This window comes from Pyrus communis, chromosome 11 (genome assembly GCF_041283825.1).
Source record: "Pyrus communis isolate YQ-2024b chromosome 11, ASM4128382v1, whole genome shotgun sequence".
Classification (NCBI taxonomy): domain Eukaryota; kingdom Viridiplantae; phylum Streptophyta; class Magnoliopsida; order Rosales; family Rosaceae; genus Pyrus; species Pyrus communis.
Window position 1 is genome coordinate 23,758,723 of NC_142575.1, and position 16,988 is coordinate 23,775,710.

Consider the following 16,988-nt stretch of genomic DNA (forward strand, 5'->3'; position numbering starts at 1 on the left):
TTTGTGTATTTGCTGCAGGCGTGTTCAAGTCAAGTTTTTTAAGGAATATTTCTTCAGATAAATTAGATCTAATTTCATAGATGCCTTTAAAACGAAAAACAACTTACATGAAACAAATTTATTATATTCATAATGTTTTTAAAAATGCATTGTCATGTGGAGAAATTTAAATTTATACATGACAATGAATTATTGTACTTGAAGATGTCACCCAACTTTAAACTCATATCTAGAACCACAAAACTTGTGGCTGGGAGGAATTTAGTCCAATTCCACCGACTTGGTAAGTCGGTTCATCACGGTTATAAATATGAGAGATTGTGTTGCTATGCAAACTAAGAGAGCAAGTAGTAAGAAGTGAAGGCGCCAAGTGAGAAGTAAGAAGAAGCAACAAAGCTTCTAAAAATGTTTGAGTGTTTCTTTTTTTTTGGTAGGTTTCTGGGAAGTTTAAAATTAGGAAGTGGGATCCCTCCCCGCTATCGTCAATCCGTCTCTCTCACTTACAGCCGGCGTTCTCTCTTTTTAGTACAAACATCATTATGACCCATTTTATCTTTTTAACAACAATCATCGCACCTTTTCTCTCTCACACGCTACCCCCTCCCTTTTTCCCATTTTCAGCCGAACTACACACACACTCTACCTATCCACTCAACCAATATAATATTCTTCCTTACTCCCCTTTCCCACTGACTTCCACTCAACTCTCCCCCTTCTTTTTATATTTTCTGCCATCCCACTTCGTCTCTCTAATTTACATCTCTCTTTCCCTCAAACTCTCTCATTCTTCTGTGTGCACAGAGAGCTCCGAGAGCCCCAAAAACAAAGAGCTGCTACTCCATTTGGTTAGTATTCATCCAGGAACATCCGTTAAAATTAGGGGTTTGATGTGTGGAGATTGGTAGTAGGGTTATCTTGTCAAAGCTCGGAATATCGAGGTGAGCGGTTTATGGAATGTGTTGCAAATTATACTTATTTTCAAATATCTCTATTTCAAGTCAAGCATGTTGGATTTGTAAAAATACTTTTGAAATTATTAATATAGTAATATGTGGATCTTTGGAAGTTATGGATCAAAAATCCAAGATGCAGATTTTCTGGATTGAGTTATATAGAGTTATAGATTTTACCGTTGACTTTTGACCGAAGGTTTACTTTTGGTCAATGGATTTCAAATCATTCTAGAACGTCCTTGGGGATGTGTTTTATGTAAGTTACGTGTTCTATCGATTAGAATTCTGAGACGTGATTCGATAATTGTTTTAGGCGCCGATCGTTTGAGACACCTCAATATTTGTGCTAAAGAGTTGTAGCACAGACTTCAGGTGAGTGAGTTTTTTCCTTTTTATAGTGTGTGTGTGATTGATAATTTCCATAAATGCTTTTGAATTGATTCATGCACTTCATGCCATGATTAAATTATGTTATGAGAAATGTTGCACTGTTGTGAAATACCAAGATGATTTTACGCGATGCGCAGGTAAGTTCATGTAAATTTATTATGTTGATTGGAATTATTGCATCATTATGGCATGCTCATATTCATATAGTTCGCTCATCATTGATGCACTGGTGTTAGTGCTCGTCCTGGGCCAGGACCAATTCTTCACATGATGTTCACCTCGCACCTCATGCTCGCCTTGGATCCAAGTAGGTGCTAGTCCTGTCGTACAGGTCGCATTAGGCGACTCCGACTCGTAAATGACGCGCATAGCTCTAGTCTTCACGTGATCGTAGCACTAGAGCGTATATTATTACACTTAGTTTGGTCGTACAGGTCATATTAGGTGACTCCAACTAGTGTGTTAGCATAGATGGATGAGTAATATGTGCAGTTGTACAGGTCACATTAGGTGACTCCGACTACGTGCTAATATAGATTGTTGAGCATATGATTTATTCATATTGCCGTTGAGATATTTTATTGTGGCATATTTCTGGATTTATTGTCGGCATGCATTTGATTTCATACTTATACTTAGTATGATTTTTAGGAAACTATATTTGTTTTACATCGAGGGGTTAGTATGTTTAGAAAACAAATGGATTTTATGAACTTTATTTTTAGGCCCACTCACCCTTGTTTTTCGCCCCTCCAAGTTTTAGTATCTGAGCTTTCGTATCGACGAGGATTCTTGGCAAATATTGGTATAGGTAGTTACCTTCAATGGTATAATTCTCATTCCACTTAACTGTACTTTATTTATACCCTGTCATCATGTGTGAAATTGATTCATTCCCGCTCACAGCGCACTCTTCAAATTAGGCACTTTTATGTTTAAATTTATTCACATTTTCCACTACACTATACTTTATGGCTTTGTCACCTTCCAAATATCGATCAGCACAACTCGATTCGGAGTTCAAATGGGCATTCCGAATCGGGGTGTATCAATTTTTATATTATTTCATTTTCTCTGTTTTATTATAAAAATTTGACTTGATATTTTGTTATTAAAAAAATTTGACTTGATACTTTGTTTTATCATTTTATCTAAATTACCTATTAACAATTGCTTTGTCAACTTAAGGAAAGTAAAAATATCAAACTAACTCTGTCAATGAACTAAAAAAAATAATTAGATTAACACACATCTAGGTAATCATATCAGTTGTTATTATTTTTCTTTCACGTTTTTCTCTCAAATAAAATAAATTTTTAGTGATAAAATAGTTATTCAAAAACAGTGGCTAAATATATGGACCTCTTCAGCGATAAAAAAAAATCATTTGAAGGTCGTCACCGAAAGGTTTTAGCGATCATTTTATATTCTATCTTTGTAAATTTTATTTTCAAAATTGTATAAGCACATGCATAACATTGTACAATTGCTAGTTCTTATTAATTAGAGCAGGGCATATTTTTGTATATTTCAGTATTTTACTAATTGTGCAGATGGAGCTTTATTGCAAGTGACATAAAGGAATTATGCATGTGAACTAGAGTGAGTTCAATTCTCCCTATACTAGCACCTCTACTGACTCTTGTTTGTTTTAGTCTTTATCTTATGTTGATTATTTTATTCTTTATTTAAATAAATTAATCTACAAGTTATTTAAAATAATTAAAACAAAAAATGAAGTTAGTGGTGTTGGTTTTTGTTATTTTATTTTAATTTTATTTTTTACAGCGACATCAACTACTTTGAACATGGGGTTTTTTGTATTTTTAAAACCGTTTTGCCGTTTTTCAATGAAACTGACTTATTCAAGAATTCTGAGTTGGGAGAGGTATTTTATGGTACTTTGAAAGCTTCACCTATTTAGCATTCTCACGTGAAGATATACATGAACTAATTTAAGCGTCGTTTTGCAATAATACTAAGAGAACTTGATGTACCAGTAGTACAGCAAACTCTCCTAAACAAGAAAAGAAAGATAGTTCAGCAAAACCCCTCTTCTCTTAATTATACAAATTATACAAATATTCGTATCACTATCGGCCTAGCTAGCTAGTAAGTTCCTTTAATTTACTCCATTGTCTTCCAGCGCGTTCATAATTTTGTATCTTGTATATCCTCTTTCTTCTTCCTTCTATTCTTCTTAGCCTTATGGATACTCTTCGTCTCCTTCAACCTAAACACCAATGAAGCATGGGGAAGTTCTAGGAGATTGCATGGGAACCGAAAAGGCACATGCATCTCCTGCAACCCCTGTATGCGTACATGAGGTCTTCCTGAGTTTTAGGGGCGAGGACACCCGCGATGGGTTTACGAAATATTTGTACACTGCTTTGAAAAGGAAAGGAATCAATACATTTCGGGATGACGATAAACTTGAGAGGGGAAAGACCATTAAACCAGAACTCTTGAAGGCAATTGAGGAATCGAGGTTGGCAGTCGTCATTCTTTCAGATGACTTTGCTTCTTCAACGTGGTGTTTAGATGAGCTTGCGCATATTGTAAAGTGCAATGAAGACAAGGGGCTTCAAATTTTTCCAGTTTTCTATTACGTTGATCCATCTGAGGTAAGAAAGCAAAGAACAGGAAATTTTGGCAAGGCCCTTGCTAAGCATGAAGAAGATTTCAAGAACGAAATCGGGAAGGTGGAAAGGTGGAGGGAAGCTTTAAAGCATGTGTCGAATATCTCCGGATGGCATATTCAGAAAGAAAGGTACGCACTTCTCTTCTCAATGAAGTAATCGTATATCTGAACTGTTTTGATAACAATATATGCCGTGAATTATGTTAGACATTTAATTTTGAAATAACAAGTTAAATGCTTAAATCACATTCCATATACTTTACTATATAGATTTCCAGATTTGTAAGGGATAAGGAAAAACCTTTTGTATGAAGCCACGATGAAATACACCAACAGATCTTCTCCTTCTGTATTCCAAAGTGCCCAGGCAATCTATCGGTCAAGCATTCAGAACAGAAAACACGCCATGATGAAATAAACCAATTGATCTTCTTATGTATAATTTGCCCAACAACTAATCCTCCTATCAAAGAGTAATTGTGGGCCAATATGGAGAGAGTGGGTTATAACCTCTCTGTGTTGGTTATTCCAATAAGTCGTTTCCAAATAAAAGTCCTAATATATCTTCCTAATTTAAATATAACTCTATTTATTGTTTGAAACGCCAAACTCACATAAGTAATAAGTATAAAATACTTACAGTCTCCCACATAAGTATAGCCAATTTATCAAGCAAAGTTGCGTACAATAACAACCAAGCCTTATCCTACTAAGGTCTCATTAGGTATTTTTTTTTTATTCACCAAAAACTGCTTTACTTTTAAGTTAAGCAGTAAAAAAAGGTTTGGTAAAAGTAAAATATCTTGTTTATCTTAAAAGCAATGACATCCAGATAACAGTTTTTAAAAGTAGCATGTAGGTTGCTTGTAGAAGTTGCTTTAATAAAAAGCAGAGTTGAACCTTTGATGAATATTCTCAATTGTTGTAACACCTTCATTAATTTTTAAAAATATTATTATTTAGCCTTCTACATACATTTTATCCCATAGAGAATAAGGTGATCTGTTACCACCTACCATCACCATTGTTGCCACCACCATCACCATAACCAAAACCTCCACCATTGTCGCCATCATCATTACAGCTACCGCCGCCATCACTACCACCACCACAAAAACTGCAATCGCAACCGCTACCACCACAACCACAACCGTTACCACCGCCCCTACTACCATTGTTACCTTTGCACCTCAACCACCACATCCCACTATTAGCACCACCACCTTACCTCCACCATTACTACTACCATCACCACTACTGCAACCACCACCATTACTACCATTGTCCCAGCCACTGCTGTCATCGCCCATACTCTTACTACGTACTATGTCCATTTTTTCATCGTATACAATTATATCATTGTACATTAAAATTTACCACACGCTTTTACACTATTTTTTAAACTCACAACACTTTTAAAATACAATGAACCAAACGCCCATACTCCTACTACGTACTATGATCACCCAACATTCTGTTCCAAAAAGTATTGCCGGCCTTATTGTCGTCTAATAAAAAAATTTCCTTCAACTATAGTAGCATATGATGATCGCACAACACACCCCCCATACACTATTCCACTTCATCCACCAACATGTATTCTTTGGTTGAGATCTCCATCTAATTTTTCGTTATTTGCAAGATAGATCCAAGATAACCAAAACGTTCACTGTTTGGTACTTCCTAATCTCCAACCCCCACCCAAATCTAATTTGGGCCCCCATTCCCACTATACAAGCACTTCATATACTTTGTCTTGAACTCCCACATAGTGTAGCCAATTTATCAAGCAAAGTTGTTGAAGAAAGTTGAGGTTCCACCATAAAACCAATTGGTAATATGAGGAGCAACCCAACTTATAAGCCCATCCAAGGTCCCTCTTTTCATCAATGTGGGATTCATTCTCAACACACCCCTTCACGTGTGGCGAATTTTCAAACCTAACATATGGCCAACACAACGGGATGACGTGGAGCGCGTGTGGCCGTTCGACTTCACAAGTGGGACAACCTGCTCTGATATCATGAAGAAAGTTGAGTTTTCACCATAAAACCAATTGGTAATATGAGAGTAGCCCAACTAACTTATAAGCCTATGCAAGATCTCTCCTCCCATCATTGTGGAATTGATTCATAACAATTGTGTCAGACTAAATAATCAATAGTGGTCACTGAGTTATACATAAATAGCGGATGACATTTAACAGTTGATAATTATGATACATATAATTGAACTTTAGAAAACTTGACACAGATATTTTGTACCAACACTAAAATCGCAAACTAATCATATCATAACATAATGTTGCAAACAAGGAATAACAGAAGAGAGTTTAGGTACCATGAAACTCCCACATTTCTATGGTCCTATGATGTCGTGAGCATCGTGTTATTCTGTGCAGCTTTTGCCAAGCTAATTAAACCTGCATCAGAATCAAAAAGCAATTTCACTTCATAAGCAAACTATCCTGATATGATTTCACTTGTCAGATAGAAAACTATTTTTTTCATAAGCAAACTATCATGATATGATTGGTTAGATAGATTCACACTATTCTTTTGCTAACCATTATTTATTTTTAACATCTTATTTATAAGTGTATTATCCGTTTATGTATTTGCTCCTTTAGTTAGGTCGAATGATCTGCAAGTGGGTTTATGTTTGTTTGTTAACGTATGTTGTAATGCTCATGTGCTGCATTTTTAATCACTTCTATCAAACTTTATGGATTCATTTTTTCAGTACTTATGCCTCCTTTGGAATTTGGAAGTTTCCTCGCCCCAAACATACCATGAGAAACGCATAACATTACAACAAGCGAGAAATTTGCAAATGACTACTTGGAAGGCATCATTTACAAATCTCTTCACAAATCTTTGTAATGCTCATGAGAAGCGTTTTCTAATTCCTCGTAACCAACTTTTTTGTGAACTTTTTTTTTTTTTTTTGCCTAAATGTCTTGAAATTTGAAAGTCCCTCACCTAAACATAACCTAAAGGACTTACAAATGAATTTTAACTGAAGGGAAGTCTTTTTTCTTGATTTTTTGTTGGTGGGATTTTCTAATTTCATATTGCGAGAGAGAGGACACATGGAGAGAGGACGACGGTGAGGCTCGTAGCGGAGTTGTTGGTTTCAGAAAATAAAAAAATAAAAAATTGGATTTCAGAAAATAAAAAAATAAAAAATTGTGGGGTGAACTTGGATGATTGCAGGGTCTAGATAGAAAAAACTCTTCTTTTGGACTCGTCACACATTATCCCTTTTCTATTTTTGTATTGATGGCTGATGGAGAATTCTTACTAAAAATGCTTTATTATTTTTTGTAGGTCTTATGAGTCAGAAATTATTCAGGAGATAGCTCAAAAGATTTTAGATCTGCTGAAACCGTTACGTGCAAACAAGGATTTGATTGGAATAGATTCTCGGCTAAAGAAAGTGATGCAGTTGTGCTTTGATCCAGCGCCATTATCCAATGATGATGTTCGCACAATAGGGATATGGGGAGTTGGGGGCATAGGAAAGACAACTCTGGCACGACAAGCTTTTGAAAAGATCGTGTTAGAGAGGAATGAGGAATTTAAACACAGATGCTTTCTTGACCGTGTAAGAGAGGAATGCGGAAAACATGGCCGAGGTCTAGTGTACTTGCAAAATTATCTTTATAAGACTCTGCCGGACAGCAATCAAGATGATCAGATACAAGACATCAGTAAAGGGAAAAAGCTGTTAAGTGCAAGACTCCGTTTCCATAAGGTGCTCATCGTCCTGGACGATGTTGATGATTTTGAACAGATCAAAGCTTTAGCAGATTGTTCTTGGTTGGGTCCAGGAAGTCGAGTCATTGTAACAACCAGAGACAAGACGACGTTAAAGAAGTGTCAAGTAAATGATGATAAAATATACGAGGTTGAGAAACTGACTCCTGGAGAAGCTTTTCAGCTCTTCTGTCGGAAAGCCTTTAAGAAAAGTCATGCTCCAGATGATCATTATAAAGACCTGTCGGACAAATTTGTCGAGTATGCCAGTGGCCTCCCATTGGCTCTTCAAGTGCTAGGTTCATACTTGAATGAGGAAAAAGATTGGGCAGAAGTGTTGGATAAACTTAAAGAGTATCCTGAAAAAGGCATTGATGGTGTGCTTGAAATAAGTTGTCGTGGATTAGAGAACACACAAAGGGAAATCTTTTTAGACATTGCGTGCTTCTTCAATGGAGAGGATGAAGTTCGTGTTAAAAAGATACTAGAAAGTTGTGGCTTCTATCCTAACAATGGTATACTTGACCTCGTTGATAAGTCTCTAATTACAATTGAGCACAATAAACTGTGGATGCATGATTTACTACAACAAACGGGTCGACAAATTGTTGTCAAAGAATTTCCTAAAGAGCCGGGAAAACGTAGTAGGTTGTGGGTTAATAACAAGGCTTACAAAGACACAGAGTCGTGGCATAATGAAGTACTCACAGAAAATACTGTAAGTATTAATACTAGTTTGTGAGTTAATTATTCAATTAAGGGGTTATATAATTGACCCAACATAACTTTATAGGTGTTTATAAGAATTTGTTAATTTTCTGTCTTACCAGATTGCTTATGTATCTAACTTTTGAACCTTATCTTTTTGGCATAGGGAACAAATCTTGTTGAAGGCATGTTCCTATGCTTGCCTGAGACGAGACAAATAAAGTTGGATGCTGACCCATTCTCAAAAATGTACAACCTAAGATTGTTGAAGATTTGTAATGCAAACTTTTCTGAATGCCCTGAATATTTCTCTAAGAAGTTACGGCTTTTGGAATGGCATGACTATCCGTCAGAATCCCTGCCATCGAGTTTTGGACCGCATCAGCTTGTTGAACTCAAGATGCCTAACACCCGCATTAAGCAGCTGGGGAATGAAAGGGTAAGACACTCTTAACTACACCTTTTTTTTTCTGGCGGCGAAATTATACGCAGAATTAGTGGAGGAAGATGTTCAGGCTAAAATGGTTTTTTTTTTTTTTTTACTTTACAAATATCACATAACAGCTTCCGCTGATGGAAAATTTGGTGCAAATCGATCTTGCCAACTCTCAAAGCTTGACAAAGACTCTGGACTTCAGTATGGTCCCAAATCTAGAGGAGCTGATGCTTGAAGGCTGTGTGAAATTATTAGAGCTTCACCCGACAATTGGGAACCTCCAACACCTTCGTTCATTGAATTTAAAGGGTTGTGAAAGTCTAGAGAGCCTTCCCCCTATCAGCTTGGGATCTCTCAATCCCAGAGATTGTGGGAAGTATGGAAAAGTTGTCACGACTTTATTTAGATGGAACAGCTATAAGAGAGCTGCCGGTAACATTCGAGAAGTTGAGAGGTCTTATTTTGTTAAATCTGAAAGGCTGCAAGAACCTTCATTTGAGTCGTTCAAGCATCCTTGGTAGTTTGACATCTCTGAAAGATCTCAATTTGTCTGGCTGCTCGCATGTTGAACTGCCTGAAAACATAGGGAACTTGCAACATTTAGAGGAGCTTGATGCCTGTGACAGGGGCATAAGAAAAGTTCCCTCCTCCATTTCGCGTCTGAATAAGCTTAAACTATTATGTTTAAATAGATGTAAAGATGAGCAAATGGGTTTGCAGTTGCCTAACTCTTTCTCAGGTTTGACCTCCTTGTATAGATTAAATCTAAGTCAATGCGGTCTTGAGGAAGGAGCCATCCCTGATGATATTCACTGCTTATCGTCATTGCTGTATTTGGAATTGAGAGAAAACAATTTTGTGAACTTACCGGCAGGCATCTCTCAACTTCCTGAGCTTAAACAACTTGCCTTGGCTAGGTGCAGAAATCTAGAGTCGTTACCAAAAACTCTTCCATCCAAACTAACAAACATAGAAGCTCGTGAGTGCCCAATGTTGAAAAATTATTCAAGTAATTTGACAATACGGGCTGATGACGGTGTCTGTCACATAGATTGTGGAAACCCTTGCGAGAATGAAGAGAACGAAGACTATTGGGCGAATCATTTTCCACTTCCAATTCCAGAAGACCATGCTGAAACACACTTTCCTAAGTACATAGAGGTACTCACTCACCACATTGGTCTTTCAAACTACCAAGCTTCCTCACACTTCTATATCATATAGCCTCACTGACGTCTTAATTTCGTCTAATTTTTCTTTTTCAAATTTGCAGGAGCGAATAAAAAATGAAGAGCCATTTGACGTCTTAATTTCGTCTAATGGACATCTGAATTTGGATTTTGGTCGACATTGTAAGGGAATATTGGATCGGGCAAGGGAACTGAAAAACTCTGGTGAGGTGACAGTAATTGGCTCTAATCTACAAGAGCTAGGATCAACTTCAAGCTCAAATCAAGGCAGCAGTAGCCGGAGTACTACTTACTCTAACATCGAGCAGTCAAATGGGGAGTTACAGCTGTTGCTCTCAGCATTGTATGAGGTCTCTCTTTCTCTCTCTCTCCCCCCTCTCCCGCTCCCTCTCCCTCTCTCTCTCTCTCTCTCACTAAAAGTTTAATTATATATGTACTGTGTAGGGATGCAATGGACGCGAGAAGAATTTTCATTTTATTTTTTCTCATCCTATAATTTCACGCTGGTTCATCCATCACTATGCCGGAGGCGTAGCACTTTATCGCCTTCCTCAACACTTATATGATGACAAGAGATGGGTAGGATTCGAACTATATGTTGTCCTTACCTGGTCTTCATCTGATTACAACAACCGTCCCCATTCTGCACGGCTCCATGTTGATTTGTGTTCCCCTGAAAGTCGTATAATGCATAGGTGCATCAAAACACACAGTTGCCTTGGACAAAAGCAACTAGTTGTTTTGCACATCCCACGTGCGTGTTTTTCACAACACGAGTTGGATCAATGTCAAGGTGTTGGCGCTTTGTGTAGAACCAGTACCCCAGACGTGGAAGTCGAAGTGTGCGGGAGCCGTCTGGTATATGAGCAAGACTTGAAAGAGTTAATCAAAGCATTAGCAACTGAATGCACATTCAAGGGACCACTCCACCTACTTTATGTGCAGGCACGAACATATGTTGAAAACATGGTGGAAAGTCCACTTCGTGAAGCTTTAACGGTTCAACGTGAAGCACTAGTACCTCAATTCAGGTTAGAATTTTTTTTTTATTTAAACACCACTCTTATCTTAGTTCACCCCAAAGTTTGTAAGAGGCTAAAAACTCATACTCATGAAATAATAAACACACCAGTTTTAGCCTCTTACAAATCCAAAACATGAGAATGAGTTTGGGGGTTCTGCTAGCTCCATGTGATCATGCATCATGTTTATGAGTTTTTTTTGTTTTTTCTTTTGTTCTTTTCAGATTTGTAAGAGGCTAAAAATGGTGTGTTTGTTATTTCTCATTTTTTTTCTTTTCTGTATTTACTTTTTGAAGCCTCAATGAGGATCGTAGGATTAAATACCACAATTTTAATTGTTTGCACAAGAAGTCTCTGAGTTAAAAGGTTTTAATAACGAAAAGTGATGGGTGAACGCAGATAGGAGTGATGTTTAAATATAAAGGCCCTATACTTAATTTCATACGCTGACAAGTTGTCATCATGCATCACAAAGTTAATTTTCAATCTAACAAATATTTCTGTGGAATATTAATGCAGAGAGATCTGGGAAGTTTCTAAATTGTTCTGGCAAGATCTGCTTCTGAACTCAGGTCCTGAAGAACAAGTAGATGAACAAGATTTCACTTCAAGATTGGACTACTACATGTGCTATCTCGAACAAGAGCAAGTCCTTGTGGAACCACTTGACCATCTACTTGTCCATTCCAAACGCTATCTTTTGGAAAATAGGGATTCCATCCAACAACATGATGCGGAAAGATATTCAGAATCATTGGATAGACGGTTATACATCATGGCTGAGAATCAACTCTATGGAAGCTGTAATATAGCTGCGTGGAAAAAAAGTATTGTGGAGTTACTTCAAATTTGGAAGGAGGCCATTCTAAGTCTCAAAGGACATACAATATCTGTTTTGAAGCTTTTCAATCCTTCCGCACCATACAACTTTTGTTTCCCTCAGAAGCAAATTCTAGAATGGTTTAAAAAACAGACTAGTAAGTCATCCAAGATCGGAATGGAACTACCTCAGAGTCTGTATGATGATGATAATTGGAGGGGACTTGTGATATGCGCTGCTTTTTCAGTCCATGAGCTTCCAACTGCTACCCTTGAAAAACGGGGTTCAGAAATGACTGTCGAATTTATGTGTCACTTAAGTACTGAGGAGTATTGCTTGAACCCTATTCCCATTTGTTCCACAACTAAAGAGAAATTCAAGTGGTTGCATCTCCGTGGATTTATCTGGCTGACTTACATACCCCGAATTTTCCTGGCAGAATTCAAGGACATACCACTTGTACTAGCGAGAATTTATCATACTTGCCCAGGCTTGACTGTCGAGGATACCGGTATTCGTCTCTTATACAAGCACGAAGTGGAGGAGCTAAAGCAATCAATGACCCAGTGCTGGACCTCCTTCTTTGACAATTCAGACCTCATCCGTCAATTCGTAGAAGAAGATGAAATTATTCAGTCGAGTGGTTGATGAATTTGAACAAGGAACGACGTTCGGAGGACATATCAAGGTCTGGTCGCTTTCTCTGTCACTCTATGATATTCCCTTCTTCGTCTTCTCTCTCACATCAAACTCCAGCATAATTATTAATTACTGACATGATATTTGTAATATGCAGGACCATGGATCCATCGGGACTTTCATAAGCATTCCCCCAGGCTCATAGTACTACTGAATTTATGAAATAAATTTTCTATGATTGGCTGTTGAAGAGAACCAATTAAATAAGTGCAAATAGTTTGCATGGTTAGTGAAGCAGTGCTTCACTGTTTAATTTTTGTCTTCGTTTTGCCAGTTTGTACTACGAAGACTTTTGGCTTTATGAGCTCCTTATAAATAAAGGGATGCGTGTTGTACGTTTTATTTAATATATCCATATTCCAGACTGAGTTATGCAATTAATAAGAGTTGATAGTTCTCTCAAAGGAGACCTTGCATTTCAAACCCGACCCGACCTGACCTGTTAAAATAAGTATTCGGATAAGTGTTTAATGGGTCAGGTGGTTAACGAGTCAACCCGTTAAGCATCCGTTAAATAACGAATTATTTTGAGTGAACCTGCGAAACCCGTTAACCGCCCGTTATTGAGGGCTTTTTTGTAATTTCGGTAGTCAATTATAAGCATTGCAAACTTGCAGTTTACCCGCATTGCAGACTTGCAGTTTTGTGCACTCTGTCTCGCATTGCAGTTTTGTGCACGCTGCTTCTGGTTCTGGCTCCTAGCCTCCCGTTCTCTCCCCCATCTTCTTCCTCATAAATTACCACTCTCCAGTAAGCTCCGATTCCCTTCCACCTCTTCTTCCATGGCGTTAGATTCGGTGCTATTTCTAGTTTACTGATTGCTAGCTCATAATTAGTTTACTGATTATTTTCAATTCTTAATTCTCAATGTTACGGTTAGCATTACTTTTAATCCTTCAATTCTTGCTGGAATGCAGATTGGAATCAGATTGGAATTAGTTTACTAATTGTAAGCATTACTTTTGTTATGCATTGAGGATTAGCTGCCATTGGTTTCACAATTTGTTTTTTAATAAATAAAATGGGGCTGTAATTGATTTGGATGAAATATTAAAATATAAAAAATAAAAAATAATGTTAATGGATGAAACGGGTGACCTATTAGCTTAACAGATTAGGTTCGGATGATCTGTTAGCTTAATGGGTTGGGTTCAGGTGACCCATTAAATTAACGGGTCGGGTTGAACTTGATCCAAACCCAATAAACCCGACCCGTTTACAGGTCTACTCTCAAGTTATCTAACTTCTTTACTTTTATCTTTGATTTGGACGAGTGGTGCACAAAGGTGTGATAAGTTTGTCAACTTATAACCAAATTGGATGGAACAAATCCAAAGTTCCAATGTTGAAAATAGAAAACCATGAGTAGTTTTTAATCCAATTGAAATGACTCGTTTGAAAGTGGTTTTAGAATTCTTAAAATCATTTTTAGTGAAATTCTTTTTAGGTTCTAAAAGCACTTAATCAGTGTTTTCTACAATGCAAGAAGCACCAGTTATTTGCTTTTTGCAGGAGACACTTCAAGTGGTTTTTTAGTATTCATTTGTATTTTACTTCAAGTGGTTTCAATCATTTTAAAAGTATTTCCCAACCAACAGAAAATTATTTGTTGTAAATTAAAAAGTTTGTAACCAATTTAGTACTACAGTCTAATAATATTCTTTTTATTTGCAAATAAAAAGTCTAGGTTTGAATCTTAGAAATAACAAGTTTATAAGCATATTGGTTACACTACAGACCACTGCTCCGTACATATAAGCGAATCTAGGAAATGGCAGGTTCATAATTAAGCATGTTGGTCACACTACAGACCACTACAACATATAAGCTATTTAGCGAGGAAATGATCCCTCAGCAAAGGTGCTAACTTGGACGCTAAGTGGTTTCAGCGTGGAAATATAGTTGTCATTAATTTAGTCACTATACATTAGTCTGTGCTGCGACGTAAATTATTAATATTTTATCGAAATTTATTCACATATCTATGAATTAAAAAATAAATATTCAACAATTAGATCATCGAAACTCATTGTAGATTGAGCCCCATAAGGTGTCCCTCACAATAAGTTTATTCGAAGAATCCTCCAAGAGGTAGTATATATAGGTAATGTTTAGGAAATTAACTATTAGATTAAAATTTATAAATCATATAATGTAGTTGATGATTAGATTATTATTTAGGTGTTGATTAACGTACTTATTTTCTATTGACCCACCAAATCAAAATGGTCATTGAAATTGAAGATCAATCAATGTAATCCCTCAATATGGATGCTGCAAATCAATGTCTTCATTCTTTTATATTTTTGTAAAAACTTCTGTTATTGCACTGATGTGGCACACACGTGAGTCCACATAAATTAAAAAAATTATTAATTCTAAATTATAAAAATAATAACAAATAAATGAAAAGAGAATTAACATGAAAAAAAGGCTTCATGGCTGAGAACACCAACCCAACCACCAAGCCACCATCTTCCCGACTTCCCCACTGCCAGCCACTGTTCCCAACTTGTTAGAGTAAAATTGGCGATTCCTAAACAAAACGCATGAGTCTGTAAAGTTAGACCAATGCATATTTCAGTTGTAATTATTTTAGTCTAAGTTTGTCTTTCATGCTCTTGATCACAAAATAGTAAATTTAGGTAAGTTTGTCATGCATATGCATTCATATAGTTAGGCTCAACTACAATATATTAGATCAATCAATTTGGTTTGATTATTGCTGCCGTGAGAGACCTACAGAGAAAAGAGTATACTTGGGTTTATTTACATGATGAGCTAGGTTTTAATCAAAGCCCATGACTCTAAGTGTGAACAAAACCCTAGCATATACATCCGGATCAGTCACTTGATAATTTAGTTTTATGCCTTATCTCGACACCTTCAAATGTTTTTGTTTTTTATTTTTATCTCATCTAATTAAAGTTTTAAGTCATGTTGAAGTCTCCTACTACAGCTTATCTATATGAGATTACATTAGGGTTTCTCTGTGGCTGCCGCTTAAAAAATACCCAGATCATTAATCCTCGTGGTGACTGCCATATTAGAGAAAGTGCACCGAGAATAGTCATTTTGTTTTTTGAGTATTACTGATGCATTAGTTTTTGAGAAGTCATGATCATATCATAATCGTAGAAGAAGATGAAATTATTCAGTCGAGTGGTTGATGAATTTGAACAAGGAACGACGTTCGGAGGACATATCAAGGTCTTGTCGCTTTCTCTGTTACTCTATGATATTCCATTCTTCCTCTTCTCTCTCACATCAAACTTCAGCATTATTATTACTTACTGACATGATACTTGTAATATGCAGGACCATGGATCCGTCGGGATTTTCTTAAGCATTGCCCCAGGTTTAGGGCAAGTTTGGTGATTGCTGTAAAATAAAACTGTTGTAAATAAGGAGTGAGAATAAAATGTTGTAAAATAAAACTAAATAAAATATAAGAATAAACAGCTGTAAAATAAAACTGTTGTAATATAAAACTGTCGTGAGTATGTTAAATAACTAAAAAATGTAGGATGTGAATGTAATATAATATAATATTTCATTGTGTTTTTGTTTATAATCTTTCCCTCTTTTTGGACTCACTCTCTCCTCTCCCTCATTTTCTTCGTCTTTTTTTTTTCGTCTAACCTCTCATCTCCTTCATTTTCTCCACAAAAAAGAAACCTGACAAGTCGAAACCCAATCTTCCCCAATACGTCCGTTCCTCCGCCAAAGGCTTTGGAAAAAAATAGTAATTTACTATATTGACCATAACTTTTGTTTTGATTATTTTCAATAGTTTTATTGACAAAGTTAATTTGGTCTTTTCAATATTTTTTTGTTGACAAAGAAAGTTTTGTTAATAGATAGTTTAAGTAGTTCTACTGAAATAAAATAAAAATGGGTCCGTCCAATAAATTTGCCATTTTTATTAATTGTATGTAATGGCAACATGGAAATTTCATGGGATAAAAAAGTTAAGTAGGCTAGAAAGGAGAACTAATGGGTTTAAATAAAATTTCTCTTAACATTATTATGCCTGGTAGAAAATATAAAGGAGAGACCACGTATATTTAGATATTTTATTTTTAAGTTTTAGTATTTTTGTTTTCGTTGCAACAACAAAAACACCTTTTCCATATGAAAGAAATTAGTCGGGCAAAATGAGATTTCGTCACCTTAGATTTTGCCCAAAAACAATTCGCCAGACTAAAATAAAAAATTGTCAAGCAAAAGTACTTTGCCAAACTAATTTTCAAACGATACTTTCGTCCAGCAAAAATTCATTGATCAACTTTGCTCAACAAACCTAACATGTCCAGCCAAACTCTTTAATCGAGCAAAGTTTAATTTTACGAAGAAAAAAAAAAATTTAAG

At 36.3% G+C, this 16,988-nt stretch overlaps 1 pseudogene across 1 annotated transcript; it reads left to right on the forward strand.

Annotated features, from left to right (window-relative positions):
- The first annotated feature begins 656 nt into the window (after nt 1-656).
- On the forward strand, nt 657-13,021 carry LOC137741390 (TMV resistance protein N-like; annotated as a pseudogene). Its single transcript, XR_015953145.1, has 10 exons — nt 657-956; nt 3,283-3,455; nt 3,548-4,113; nt 7,314-8,460; nt 8,617-8,889; nt 9,015-10,047; nt 10,160-10,426; nt 10,521-11,107; nt 11,618-12,606; nt 12,715-13,021. The product of XR_015953145.1 is annotated as a TMV resistance protein N-like (transcript).
- Nucleotides 13,022-16,988: the final 3,967 nt, after the last annotated feature.